This window comes from Rhineura floridana, chromosome 1 (genome assembly GCF_030035675.1).
Source record: "Rhineura floridana isolate rRhiFlo1 chromosome 1, rRhiFlo1.hap2, whole genome shotgun sequence".
Lineage (NCBI taxonomy): Eukaryota > Metazoa > Chordata > Lepidosauria > Squamata > Rhineuridae > Rhineura > Rhineura floridana.
Genome location: NC_084480.1, coordinates 290586937 through 290601201, shown reverse-complemented (window position 1 = coordinate 290601201; position 14265 = coordinate 290586937). Strand labels below are relative to the sequence as shown.

Below are 14265 nucleotides of genomic sequence, written 5' to 3'. Positions count from 1 at the left end.
ATTGTAGAAAGGCCCTGCTTTACAGCACTTGTTCCGCTTTTACAGAGTTTTTTTGCCGCCGGGTGCCATTTTGGTCAATGTAAGTCAATGGGATCCACTTTACAGCGGTTTTCGCTTTACAGCGGGGGTCCGGAATGTAACCCGCTGTATGAGCGGGGCCCTACTGTACCTTCTTAAACCGCATTAGTGAATGTTACATTTAGATAGATGATAGATGAAAGATGATAGATGATAGATTTATTTATTTATTTATTATTTATTATACTTGCTCTCTGGGCAGTTTACAGTAACTAAAAACAAATGCAGTTTAAAATACATCTTTTAAAAATCAATTTAAAACACAATTTAAAAACTTAAAACAATATAAAACACATGCTAAAATGCCTGGGAGAAGAGGAAAGTCTTGACCTGGCGCCGAAAAGATAACAGTGTTGGCGCCAAGCGTACCTCGTCACACAGATCATTCCATAATAGATGATAGATGATAGATGATAGATAGATGATAGATAGATGATAGATAGATATAGATAGATAGAATCACTTCACACTTTTGAATACAGTGCAAAAGGTAGGCAATTCAGTCAATCATGACCTTAATTCTCTAAAAATGAAGAAAAAGATAATAAGGTACTTCAGAAAAGCAGACAGAAACAAGAAAGAAACAACACATTCCTTTAAAGAGGAAAACATGATATAATATAATAGTATTCTTGTATCTGAGCCAACGGAATCCATCCCTGCTTGTATGCTCCTTTTTCATTCTTACATAACTGCAATTTTTGCCACTATGTCATAAGCGTACCTTTCTGCTTTCAAAAAAATTAAATTTAATTTAAAATATCCAACCTTTTTGCCACATTACAGTATTGGTAACAGCACACACATTAGTCTACCCCAACATTGTCTTATGCCAATGTCGACGCACTGAAATAATTAAACATCGAAACTGAGCTTACACCAGAATTATTATTCTATACTCTAGGAAAGAATAAAGTAATTGTAATGAAACTAAATTTACTATACAGTGACAAATTATATAACCAGTGCCTTAAGAGTGGCATTTCTCTCTACTTTCTGTCATTTATTCTGAGATCCCATAATCAAAATCAACAACATTCCTAGAAATGTACACCACCGGAAGAGCTCTCTGAAGCATTAAAGCAGACTCGATGAGGTCAAAAAAGTTTACTTCATCTCAGTCTCTGGAGGCAAACTGATAAATCAAATTCCAAGTTCTATCAACGTTCAGGTCTACCAAAATCCCAACTGACTAGAACAGTATCTTATGCTGTATCTAAGCTATCTGTCCTAGAAATATAAAAAAATGAAAGCCTGGTCCATTGTGAAATGAATGTTGGAAGCTGTCATCTCTACTCTATCTGAACAAGGTAGTGACAGAGAGGGTCTTAAAAAGAGGAGATTCAAAATGTGGGTTTTTATAATGTGAATACACTCCAAGTCCATGTTATTGGGTCCAGACCTCTTCAGCGCTCAAGCTCAACATAGGCTCATTTTGGCCAACCTACCATGAACCCTCACCATTGCCCCTTCCCTCTTCCCTGAACCTAACATACCTGGTGATGGTTCTGAGGGCACATGGCAGTGTCTAAGACCTAACCAAGGGGCTCTTGCTGTCCACTATTTGGGTTTAGTGACAGATGAGTTTAGGCAGGGGAACACTGTGCTGCTCCCAATCAGGAGCAGAATGGCACTCCAGCTTTGGAACAGGTTCAAGGTAAAAACTATTTGTCACTTATTTTGAAAATAAAACATTTTCTCAAGCCCTTTCTGAGTATGGTCCACAGGAAATCTTTACAAGTTGCTTGACAGCAGTTTAACAAGGACTGGGAGGATATAGATGTGTTTCTAGACACACAAATCCACACAAACCTGATGAAATTGAGCTTAAGAGCAAGGCAGAAGCTATTTTTTTCTGGTCAAAAAAAATGGGAGCTATTTAAAATGAGCAAGTTCTTCCTGCAGCTTTTAACTTTTAAAGTAAGTTGCATCAGGGGCTCTGTAGGAAAGAAACATTTTTATTAATTTTTTTCCTTATCTGAAAGAGGAATGTGGAGGGATTTTTTTTTCATTTATGTTCCTTGCCTGCAGGTAGCAGACCAGAGAATCATATAGTAGAAAAATTATCCTTTTGATTAATTTCATTCCATGTGTTTTTATATATATATAATTGATTTCAGGTTTTGCTCATAGCTGTACATCTTTTTTATATCTCCACCTACTGCTTTCCTTCAATCAAGAAAGTTGAAGGAAATTACCTGAATTTTGTTAAGTTTATTAAAAAGAGCTCTGTGAATATTTAAATTGAGTTTTGAAATGCTAATACAAGAAAGATATTAGAGAATTTTAATGGTGGGTTCCATTTGACCCCCAGACTATTGAAGAAAGGGTCAAATTTTATTCAAATTATTTCTTTACAGCAAAAAATAATATATGAACCCTTTGATTTTATAAAAGTGGATTAACATTCATCCTTGCTCTGTCTTTTGGCACTTTACGCATGACAGAATTAACTGGGGTTTTGTATAAAGTTTTCAAAAGCCTTTAGATGTTTGAGTAGTTAGAACTTTACTTTCAATAATGTCTCTCCCACTTGTCTCTTTTGAGTAATACTAAGAGGTCTCAATTGAACTTCTATCTGTTGTTTCCCCCACTCTCCCAGAGCCTAAGCCAGGCCAAGCTAGGTTCCCTTCAGCAAATTATTGTAGTAGAAACAGAATATAGGAATCGTTCCGAAATACAGGTGTCAGGATGCATTATTCACTGGGTCACTTACAAATCTCTAATTCTATTTATGATTTATAATCATATCCATATTGGTGTACAATAACAGACTTTGCAGGTGGCAACACTTGCAAGGAAAATGTGTGTGCGTGTGTGCATGTGCGTGTGTTTTCTTTCCAAGAAAAGAGCTGAACTGAAGAGAGCTTAGGAGCCAGACCAGGAACAGCAAACGTGGTGCCCTCCAGATATTGCTGGATTACAACTTCCTTGGCCACTGGCCATGCTGGCTAGGACAAATGGGAACTGTAGTCCAGCAACATCTGGAGAACACTCCATCTGCTATCCCTCAGTCAGACAACAGAGAAGCCAGAGCGGGGGAAGGAGCTAATATGTGGCCCATATGTTAACTAGAGGAGTTGTGGGTGGGTGGGCAGAGAAGGCACGAAGGATTAAGAACCTTAGGAATCATAAGAAGGGAAGGATGAGACAGAAGGCACCATGAAGAAAATCACTACAAAAGTGATTATAAGAGTAGTGGTGTGCATAAGGTGGAAGCCCCAAAGAAAAGGAGAGGAAAGAAGTACTGAACAGAAACAGAAAGGTCAAACAGTGTACTCCATGTTCTGAACTGCACGTAGACCTTCTCGGTGGCTGTACTTTAGTAGGGCAGAGTTCTGATTGGTGGTGACAAGATGTAACTAGCAAACCACTGGAAAGTTAATCTCGTCTTCTCTTTTACGTCTTCTCACTCTACCACATGAGACACCCATATAAGTTAATGACATGATTAGCAATCAAGTCATACTTTTTTAAAAACAAAAGAACAGCTGCAGGAAGGCATTTGTCAACAGGGTGCAGGGAGGGAGGTTTCACAATTCCCTCTCCAGCCTTAATTTTGGTAAAAATCATCCCTATGTGGCAATGAGCATTATCTCCCATTGGCAGCACTGGGAAGTTTTTTCTAATGCTAATTGCCACATGGTGGTCGATTTTTACCAATATCACAGCTGGGAAGAGAAGGCTTAAATGTCCCCATACATTGTTGTTATGTGCCTTCAAGTTGATTACAACTTATAGCGACCCTATGAATCAGTGACCTCCAAGAGCATCTGTCATGAACCACCCTGTTCAGATCTTGTAAGTTCAGGTCTGTGGCTTCCTTTATGGAATCAATCCATTTCTTGTTTGCCCTTCCTCTTTTTCTAGTCCCTTCTGTTTTTCCCAACATTATTGTCTTTTCTAGTGAATCATGTCTTCTCATTATGTGTCCAAAGCATATGATAACCTCAGTATCATCATTTTAGCTTCTAGCAATAGTTACGGTGCTGGACTATGACTTGGGAGACCAGGGTTCGAATCCCCACATAGCCATGAAGCCCACTGGGTGACCTTGGGCCAGTCACTGCCTCTCAGCCTCATGAAAACCCTATTCATAGGGGCACCATAAGTCGGAATTGACTTGAAGGCAGTACATAACAATAAAATATGCTCTAACACCCAATTTTTGTCTTTTTCGTGGTCCATAGCATGCGCAAAGCTCTCCTCCAACACCACATTTCAAATGAGTGGATTTTTCTCTTATCTGCTTTTTTCACTGTACAACTTTCACATCCATACATAGATTGGGAATACCATGGTCTGAATTATCCTGACTTTAGTGATCAGTAATACATCTTGGCATTTGAGGACCTTTTCTAGTTCTCTCCTAGCTACCCTCCCCAGTCCTAGCCTTCTTCTGATTTCTTGACTATTGTCTTCATTTTGGTTAATGACTGTGGCAAGGAATTGATAATCCTTGATAAGCTCAAAGTCCTCGTTGTCAACTTTAAAGTTACATAAATCTTCTCTTGTCATTATTTTAGTCTTCTTGATGTTCAGCTGTAGTTCTGCTTTTCTGCTTTCCTCTTTAACTTTCATCAGGATTTCTTTCAAATCATTGCTGGTTTCTGCTAGGAGTATGGTATTGTCTGCATATCTTAAATTATTGATATTTCTCCCTCCAATTTTCACACCTCCATCTTGGTCCAATCCTGTTTTAAGTATGATACTTTCTGTATATAGATTAAACAAATAAGATTATAAAATACACCCCTGTCTCACCAATCAGTTTCTCCATATTCTGTCCTTACAGTAGCCTCTTGTGCAGAGTATAGGTTGTGGATCAGGAGAATCAGATGCTGTGGTACCTCCATTTCTTGGAAAGCATTCCATAGTTTTTCATGATCTGCACAGTCAAAGGTTTTGCTGTAATCTATCAAGCACAGGGCGATTTTCTTCTGAAATTCCTTGGTCCGTTCCATTATCCAATGTATGTTTGCGATATGATCTCTGATGCCTCTTGTCTTTCTAAATCCAGCTTGGATGTCTGGCATTTCTTGCTCCACATATGATTAGAGCCTTTGTTGAAGAATCTTGAGCATTACTTTATTTGTATGGGACATTAAGGCAATAGTTAGATAATTACTGCATTTCTTGGAATCCCTTTGGAATTGCGGTGCATATTTAACACTTCCAGTCTGTGAGCCATTGTTTAGTTTTCCATATTTCTTGACAATGTTTTGTCAAAATTTGGGCAGATTCAGTCTCACTTGCTTGTAGCAACTCTATTGGTATGCCATCTATTCCTGATGATTTGTTTCTTCCAAGTATTATAAGAGCAGCTTTCACCTCACACTGTAAAATGTATGGTTCTTCATCATACAGTTCCTCTATGATTGAATCTGTCATCCTTGTATCTCTTTTATATAGTCCTTCAGTGTATTGCTTCCATCTTCCTTTTAATAATAATAATAATAATAATAATAATAATTTAATTTTTTTAGGCCGCCTATCTGGCTGAAGCCACTCTAGGCGGCGTACATATTATTCCATCTTGGTCAGTCAGCGTGTTGCCCTGTTGATTATTCAACATCCCTACTCTTGGTTTACATTTCCCTTTAATTTCTCTAATCTTTTCAAATAGGGATCTTGTTCTACCCTTTTTGTGGTCCTCTTCTATTTCTATACAACTATTGTAATAGTTCTCTTTGTCCCTACATAGTAGTTGCTGTATTATTTTATTTAAGGTTCTGACCATGTTTCTTTCTCCTTTTGCTTTTACTTTACTTCATTCTTTAACCATTTTAAGAGTCATCCATTGAGTCCATCTTCAGTCATCCATTGAGGTCTCTCTCTCTCTTTTAACTAGAGGTATTGTTTTTTGCATTCTTCCCTGATCATGTCTCTGACTTCAATTCATAGTTCTTCTGTTTTCTATCAACCAAGTTTAAAGCCTCAAATCTGTTCCTTATTTGATCTTTATATTCCTCTGGGATGTTATTTAAATTGTATTTTGGCATTATGATTGCTTTGTTGTTCTTCTTTAGCTTTACTCTGATTTTTTATATTACCAGTTCATTATCTATACCACAGTCTGCACCTGGTCTTGTTTTTGCAGAAAGTATGGAAATTCTCCATCTTCTGCTACCAATTATATAATCAATTTGATCCCTATATTGACCATTTAGTGATGTCCACGTGTACAGTCGTCTTTTCGGTTGCTCAAAAAATGTGTTTGCAAGAAACAAATTTTTGGCTTCACAGAAATGACGCCCCACTCGCCGCACAGCTGACGGGCAGGGCATAATTGCAGATGGGGGCAAAGCTGCTGCTTCCATCTTTAAATGGGGCAAAGTCACACGTCGCACCTATGATGCAAGCGCGACTTGGCTGAAGGGAGGGGGGAGGCTGGAGGGCTTATTTAAGCCCAGCTGCCCCTCCTACCTTCCTCTTTGGAATTGCGGATATGGGCTGCCTCTGGGGCCAACTTATCTCATCTACCCAGGGGTATAAATAAAGATAACAATAATAATTATTATTACTATTCAACCCCGGGTGGGGATGACGTGGGAAGGCCCCCCTACTCACCTACAAGGTGTGGCCGGGGTAAGGGGTAAGCAGATGGGCTTGCCCTTGCCCCGGCAGCGGCTGGTCGCCCAAGAGCTGTATAGCAAGCTACTTGCTTATAGATAGTCCCGCACCTAGATTTTCCCTCTGCAGGTCACTTTAAAATTGGGTTTGTCTGCTGTAATTTAATAAAGTGGCCCTTGTTTAACCCAAGCTGATGTGTCAGTGTCTTATTTTGCCCCTCAACTGCAATTCAATACGTCTCTCTCCTGCTTCATTTCTATCTCCTAAGCCCCATTTTCCCACAATTTATAGTTCTTCTCTGTTCCCTACTTTGGCATTCCACGATTATCATCATATCTTGTTTTGATGTATGATCCATTTCTTCCTGTACTTCTACATAAAATCTCTGCAATTCCTCCTCTACGTTTGCCGTTGGACCATAGACTTCGATGATGGTTATGTTAATAAGATTCCTGTTTAATCTCATTGATATCACTAGGCCAGACTTTGCATTATAGCTCCTAATTGCTTTTGCTACATCACTTTTCACTATTAAAGCAGCCCCGTTTCTTCTGGATTTCTCATTTCCTGCATAAAATATTTTGTAGTTGCCTAATTGAAAGTGTTCCATTCCCGTCCATTTTAATTCACTCACACCAAGTATTGTAATGTTGATGCGTTCCATTTCTTGCTTTACAATTTCTAACTTTGCCTGGTTCATGCTTCTCACATTCCACGTTCCTGTTGTGTATGTTGTATACTCTGGACTCTCCTTTCGCATCTGTGTGCAACAGCCTCTAGCCTTCCATTCAGCTTTGACCCAGTGGTGTCATTAGTCACAGCACTACTTATACTTGTCCTTTGTTCTTCCCCAGTAGCTCGGTGAGTGCCTTCTGACCTGGGGGTCTCATCTTCCAGCACTATCTCGTGTTGCATTTTGGATACTCTGCTCATAGAGTTTGCGTGGTAAGAGGTATTCAGAGGTGGTTTACCATTGCCTTCCTCTGAGTTTGGATGCATCTTAGTCTGGTGTCTCAGCTTTAACCATTCTGCCTTGGGTGCCCCTGCTAGGAGTCTAGCCTCTTGGTCTAGACTCCTGACAGCATTGCTCTCAGCTTCTTCAACACTCTCAAACCCCCTCACCACATTAAGGTGTGCATCCTAGAGGGGGATGCACACACTACATACCCATACACTACAGCGCCAAAAACAATCCACCATCACCTCCCACAGATGCCATGTTTCAGCAGCTACCTTGGATGGCAATGTGTTTAACTGATCTCTTCCTGGAAGACAAACACATGCACACATGTGTGTGCACACACCCCACCAATAGAAGACAGAGCCTGATGATGATGTGAAGATGAGCAAAAGTTGCAGAGCAGCTTCCTATAACCAACAAAGCACTTGCCATCTAAATATCTGGGAATCCCAGTTTCTTGGTAGGCAATATGTTTAACGTACACAGCTACTTGTAACTCTTACCAACTAGTTCTGTACTCTCTTGATGACTAATCAGGGTTAAAATGCACACTTGACTCATAAGCATTCATCTGAGAAGATGGGAAATATCTAACCACCATTAAAAAAAAAAATCTTAAAAGGAAGCTAATCTGTTAAGGAATCTTGATACTAGCTTGTATCCAACATAGCGCTAAATCAGGGTCCTGTCAGCACAAGGATTACCATTCATACAATGGGACTTTTCACCTCTCTTCCTCCCTTACTGTGTGCCCCATAAATCTGTTTTAGGGGTTCCCCCAACCGTACGAAGCAGAATTGGGATGGGGTCAGGGCATGTGCAGGGGGAGGAGAGGAGGGAAGTCCTGTTGCATGAGCAGTAATCCTTGAGTTGATGGCACATGTTAGTAGAATACCATCCGCTGTGCTAATTTTTGCATATTCCCTTGGATTGTTGTGAATGTGTAGTACTAAATTCTGGAAAAGGCAGGAGAGGCTTACACTATGCATTGATATATGGTCAGTAGAAAAGTAAAGAATGACCCATGTATCAACCAGAAACCTTTCCAGGATGTTATACAAGCAATGGGCATTGTAAGTACTAGGGTTACATAGTTATCTCCCATTCCCATCTGTTACAAGGAATAAAAATATGTATATATGATCAAAGCCCCTAATAATGTTACTCAAGAGCATTTAGTAGTTAGCATATTTGTTAGGATGAAACAGGATCTTTGTATTAAGTACATAAAAGATCAGAAAAAATAAAAACGGATTTCTTCCTGAAATTTTGCGTAATATTCATTGGGTGTTACAAGTGTGGGGTGTGGATGAAGCTGGGTCTGCTCCTAAGCCAGTTCAGCTCCTGGAGAGGGGCCAAATCTGGGTCCATCTGCAGAGTCATCTTGGAGTAGACACAGTAAAAAAAGAGGGGGAAAATGCTGCCCTTCTATTCTGACCAGAAGGATTGTGGAGGTGAATCTGCCACTCTGCGCCTTCCTGGCCCCTCGTAGGGTTGCTCTGTAACTTGTGTTTAAAGACTTTCAAACATGTTGTACCGCTTCAGTTGTGCTGTACCAACACTAAAACACCTGGTTACATATAGATGAATTTATAAATATTTTATCCTCACATCTTTGCTCATCATACACTTGCACTGAATTCTGAACTCCACACACACTTACCATCATTAACCTAAAGTTAATGATCATGTTATTGTTTACATGGCAATTTATCCTGAGATGAAATTTTCCTATCATAGAAGCTCCAATTAACCAAGGGCTCTTTTCTTTGCTCTCAATTTGCATCAGCCACTGTGATTAACCCCTTGAAGGCACAAACAAATTACCAAACAAGACAAGAAGACTATCTCTTTAAAATAAATAACCAAACAAAGACAAGTAATCACACAGACCCTACAAAATATTATGTACCTTGTTTACAAAGTAAAGAATCTGACTTGTAAAATTCACACAACATAGCACTTTGTATATTATAATAATGCTTTGGGACTGATGCTTTTTAACTTGTTCTGATCTGAAGCTAGGGATGAGCAGTGAGGTGTCCAGGCTTGCTGCTGACATCAAATTATTCAAGGTGATAAAAACAGACTACAAAGAGCTTCAAAAGGCAGAATATAAATGTGTGAACAGACAACAAAATAGGACACACATTCAGGGAGAAAAAACACCAAAAAACCTAGATGGGCTCTGAACTCACATTAACAGACCAGGAAAGGGTTCTTGGAGTCTTGGTGGCCAGCTCCACAATGCAAATATTGACCCAGCATGTCGCAGTTGTGAAAAGAACATGCAAGAAATCATCAGGAAAGGGATCACAAATAAAACAGCTAATATTGTTGTGCCTTTATGCATACGTTTCATGCAACCATACTAAAAAATACTATGTACAGTTCTGGTCACTGCATGGGAAGGCCAAAGTAAATATTACATTAGGTAGGTAGCTGGGCTTTTTAAGTTCAGTGATTTATTTAAATTATTTTTTACGGACACTGCCAGCATTTGAGGTGGAGGGGAGATCCAGATCAGGACCACAGCAGGAGACAAAAAGTTAAAATGTTTTTAGTTGCTGTAAACCGCCCAGAGAGCTTCGGCTATGGGGCGGTATATAAATACAATAAATAAATAAATAAATAAATTAAAAGTAGGACCTGCGCACAACAGCACTCTCCCCTCCTGTGCTTTCCAGTTACTGGAATTCAAAAGCATACTGCTTCTGAAAGTGGAGGTAGAACACAGCTTATCTTCCACGAATGTGTCTAATAAATCCAGTTTCAATCCAGATCAGACCTTTGCTGGCATACTGTGTTTTAAAAACCTGCATGTAAAGACACAGCTCTGTAGTTAACCAACATGCAGTTTGACCTTAACAAGGATATTGTAGATCTGGAAAAGGCGCAGAAAAGGGAAACTGAAATTATCAGGGGTCTGGAAGGCAATGTCTCCTATTATGAATGAAAATAAGTACATAGTGACAGGCACTTCACTATTGTATACTGACAAATGGGGACATGTGAAAAACGTTAACAGAAGAGAAGAAAAAGGGCAGGAAAAAGAGATTTACACACCTACACACACATCTCTGACTCCATGAAGCAGGTTTCAGGGACAGATACCACTCCAGCCAACTTATGTTCCCACTATGGAGCACCCAGATTGACTATTAGAAAGCAGTAAAGAATAGCTTGCACTATAAACAGCAATGTCCTTTTTGTTGCACATGTAAAAGTCATGACTATTTTGTTTACTATTTAAAGGACTCAAGAGTCAAAGACATCTTTTAAAATCGGTTTATTTAATTTAGTGAGCATCACAATAATTGTTTTTAAAGTTCACCATAATATTTTCCCCAGTTTTGTTTTGTATCACAAGTACCTTTACTCTCCTGCTTGTTTACATTTTTTATATATTTACAGACAACTTACTGTATTCCCTTTAATAGCTAATTTATCAAATCACACACTTCAGTGAATATTTCATCTGTTCTCAATAGTAAATTCGAGAAGCGTTTCAATATCTTTGTTGTCCTACTCTCTAAAACTCCTCCCACTGAATTCCTTAATGTTTATGTACTTCTTTTATTCAGATTTATTTATTTTATTCTATATATTTTACTGGTAGAAAATGAAGAGAGATTATTACATTTCCCTCCACTCTGTATTGTAATCATTTTAACAACTGTTTATATGTACACATTTATTTTACAATTACAGTCCAAGAGTACAAAGCAAAAAACATTGCTGCTACTGGAATTCTGTGCTTCTGAATAGGAAATATGTACCAACAATGTTTTGTGTGTTGCACCCATTTCTACTATCTGTTCGGGATTCCTGACAATCAATGAGCATGTAGAGCTTTCTTCATCCAGAATAATTTAAATGGGAGAATCAGTTCTATGGACACTTTCCTTTGTCCAGAGAAATCACAGCTCAATGCTAGAATATGTATTTGACATGCAGAAGGTCCCAGGTCCAATTCTTGATATCCTAAGAGGATAAGGTAGATGATCCAAAATACTTCTGTCTAAGACCCCAGAGAGCCTTTGCCACTCAGAATAGACAATACTGGGCTAGGGGGACAACTAGTCTGATTTGGGATAAGGCAGCTTCCTCTGTACTTTCTCCAGTGGATTTAGAAGGCAACCTGTGTGCACAAGGGATAAGTGTATGCACTTGAGTGCATATAAGGAGCTTGACTGGGGCACAGCATTTCAGTACCTCAAAGCAGTTTGCAGAATAAAACCAAGATCACAAAAATTTGCAATTGACAAAAAAAGTCCTATGACAAATCATCGAGGAGGTTAACTAGCAAATGACCCAGATTTTACTCAATATATGTGTATAAGAAAGCCAACATCAACCTGGACTGTTAAAATACTGACATTTTAAGACGGCTCTTAATAGGATAGGAGTTAAAATTAAAGTGTAAAATATTATTATAATATATTATAGTAGTAGCAGTAATAACGGTCAGCCATTGTTAGTAATATAGAAGGAACTTTAAAAAATGGCTTGCAGCCGTGCTTGTCACAGGCAATATAACATGATTGTCCCATACAGTAATAGAAATTCTTTTGAAAATAATTAGATTTCAAAGATGGACATTTTTATAGAAGTGACATTGCTATTAAAAAAAATGAGTGTAAAACTCTACAGACCGCGATATTACAAAATGTCACCATGCATTATAATAACATTTTGGTACCACTGCAAGGATATGGGGAAAATGGAAGGATGTGGGTTGGGGAGGAGAGATATACCACAAGAGATGAAAGGGACAGGACTCTTAAGATGTAAAAAGTGCAATAATAATACCTAAAAAAGTGTATACACTCCTGACAGTCCTATTTATGGTCTATTTTTCCCTTGAATTTAATTTTTCCCTTTCTCTTTTATTGTTAGTGCACACAAGTCATTAAATGTAACAGTTTATTATTTTCTCTTATATAACATATGATTCCTTTGTTAAATTAAAATGAACATTGATATTTACAGATCACTATCAGTAAAAATGGCACAAGAAATTTTAATAATGACACTAGCTTAATACTTGATTGCTGTGTATTTATTTAGGACAAGACTGCTGGAATACTTCTTTTAAAATATCAGTGTGAGCGCTTACTTGATGTCCCAACAAAAGAAACACTCAGAAAAGGATTTATTCTCATCAGCATCCAGACTTTTTTGGCGGGGCGGGAGTTAACACCTATTCTGTTGCTAAAGTGTATACTCAGATGTTCTTCCAGGTACTGTTGGCAAGCTATGTGGGATTTTAGGGTGCAACTCAATATAGTTTTGACTGAATATTCTCTTCCCCCACCTTCCCCCTCCCCTCAAAACTTAGCTTCCATAGATATGTGTGCTTTGCTTTTTCTGAGCAAAAAAATGTTAATGTCTGGATCAGGTAACATAAGGACAAAGCACCTACTCACCTTTCTCTTGCTTCTAAGAGGCTCCTGGTTTCTACATACATAAAATGCACAATAAAACAAATGTGTGCCTATGGAAACCCTTGTACATTTTCCCAGATAACAAAAATATTGCACTTTTAGGAACTAATATTTAGGGGTTTTCTCACAACAAATTAGGGTCTGAGGAAAGGTCACCAATTTGGATCAAGATAAACAATATAACTGGCTTCAATGAAAAGGGTTGTAAATAACAACTAACTTCAGCAGCCTCTCAAAAGGCTTTTAATGTTTGCAGGCAACCACTCACTTCTGGTTATATCTTTTTTATAGCAGAGATCAGTGAGTTAAGGAGTAGGAAGAAGCTACCACTTTTGAATGGTAACCAAAGACATATGTTGCCCCACCACATTATCTGTGGGAGACAAGAGCTAGAGTTGGAAGCAGGAGGTGGCTGAAATCAGGAGCACGCAGGTTCACAGCTGCTGATTGGCTAGGAATTTCCAGTGTGGGCTGGAGGAAGACTTTAAGGATGACGGTGGGACTTTGAGATGAGTTATTGAAATTTACAAGGAAGAAGAATGAAAACTGCGATCCTGGCTTCAGGATTACCAAGCATTTGTTTAAATTCCAGCCAGAAAGAAGACAGAAATTTGAGAAATCTTGAAGGATGAATGCCCATTGTTCCCTTTAAAATGCAATACGAAAGCTAAGGTGGTGCTAGAATGGATGTTAGAAAATGCATATATTGTTTACATTGAAAAACATATCTCTCAGAGACGATAAAGGCATTATATAAGTCTCATACTTTATGCCAAAAAAATAAATACCAAGCAAAAATGAAAAGGGACTTTCTTCTGGACTTCTTCATTATGAAGTACCACCTAGCTGACAACTAAAAAGCTGGACTTCTATTATCATCTTCTACCTAGGCCATCCAAAAGGTAATGTGAACTTTACTAGTGATTTTCAAGTATCAGAATATGTTTTTATGCAGCCATGTTACTTGAAGCTTTCCATCAGTTCTTGCAATTCAAATTATTTTAAAAAATCACAAGAAACAAACAAACTCATATTTATGAGCTCCACCAACCAAATCTACGTGCACAGCTGTTAAGCCTGACCATAGATGCTGGACTTCATCCCTAGATATCATTAGGCTGCTTGTTATCCCTTCTTTGATTTTTCTCTTTAATGGCAGATTTGGTGGACCTGTGCCAACAAGTAAGGCAGTGCAACAGGCCACTC

The 14265-nt window shown here is 38.5% G+C and overlaps 1 protein-coding gene across 7 annotated transcripts in view; it reads right to left on the bottom strand.

Moving 5' to 3' along the window:
• The window catches only part of ZFPM2 (zinc finger protein, FOG family member 2), a 529061-nt gene that overhangs the window by 439991 nt on the left and 74805 nt on the right, over nucleotides 1-14265 (bottom strand). The window lies entirely within an intron of this gene.